This window comes from Sceloporus undulatus, chromosome 7 (genome assembly GCF_019175285.1).
Source record: "Sceloporus undulatus isolate JIND9_A2432 ecotype Alabama chromosome 7, SceUnd_v1.1, whole genome shotgun sequence".
NCBI classification, from domain to species: Eukaryota; Metazoa; Chordata; class Lepidosauria; order Squamata; family Phrynosomatidae; genus Sceloporus; species Sceloporus undulatus.
The window spans coordinates 29,830,807-29,831,477 of record NC_056528.1 but is presented as its reverse complement, the minus strand read 5'-3'; the positions used below and the strand labels follow the sequence as shown (position 1 = coordinate 29,831,477).

The 671-nt window shown below is 33.5% G+C and overlaps 2 protein-coding genes across 5 annotated transcripts in view; one reads left to right on the top strand and one right to left on the bottom strand.

Moving 5' to 3' along the window:
* Nucleotides 1-671, bottom strand: part of SPECC1L (sperm antigen with calponin homology and coiled-coil domains 1 like) — a 116,812-nt gene that overhangs the window by 11,558 nt on the left and 104,583 nt on the right. The gene's annotated exons all lie outside the window — the stretch shown is intronic.
* Nucleotides 449-671, top strand: part of LOC121936343 (sphingomyelin phosphodiesterase 4-like) — a 13,927-nt gene continuing 13,704 nt past the window's right edge. For both annotated transcript variants that reach the window (XM_042478517.1, XM_042478516.1), the window contains exon 1: nt 449-531. The gene's annotated coding sequence lies outside the window, so the exon portion shown is untranslated. The remainder of the gene's footprint in view (nt 532-671) is intronic.

Below are 671 nucleotides of genomic sequence, written 5' to 3'. Positions count from 1 at the left end.
ACCCAGGTTACGAAATTTTCGGGATACGAAAAAATCCCATAGGGAATTATTGTTTCGGGTTACGAATGTTTTTTCGGGTTACGAAAAACCTTTTGGTGCTTTTTTCGGCTTTTTCGCACGGAATCGCGGCTTTTCCCCATTAGCGCCTATGGCAATTCGGCTTACGAAGGCTTTTCGGGTTACGAAAGCGGCCGCGTTACGAATTAATTTCGTAACCCGAGGCACCACTGTACACATATTTAATATAATATTATTTTTATTCACTCACACACATATTTAATATAATATTATTTTGTATACAACACATACTCACACACACACATATATATATTTCTTATAATATTTTATATGTATAATTTCTTTAAATTACCATCTTTTTATTTATTTTTTAAATTCAAAATTATTTTAACGACCTGTTTATTTTTATTTACAAACAACAAACAGGCCAGCTTGAAAGCAGACTGCCTCAACAAGCCTTTGGCGCAGCGTTGCCGCGACCTGGAGACCGTGGTCGAGGACTTTCCCGCCAAGGTAATAATAATAATAATAATAATAATAATAATAATAATAATAATAATATGATTTATTTGTATACCACTTTTCCTACGATCAAAGCGGTTTACAGCATACATATGCATATACAACAACAAAGCAAGTAAAAAAAAAATCCT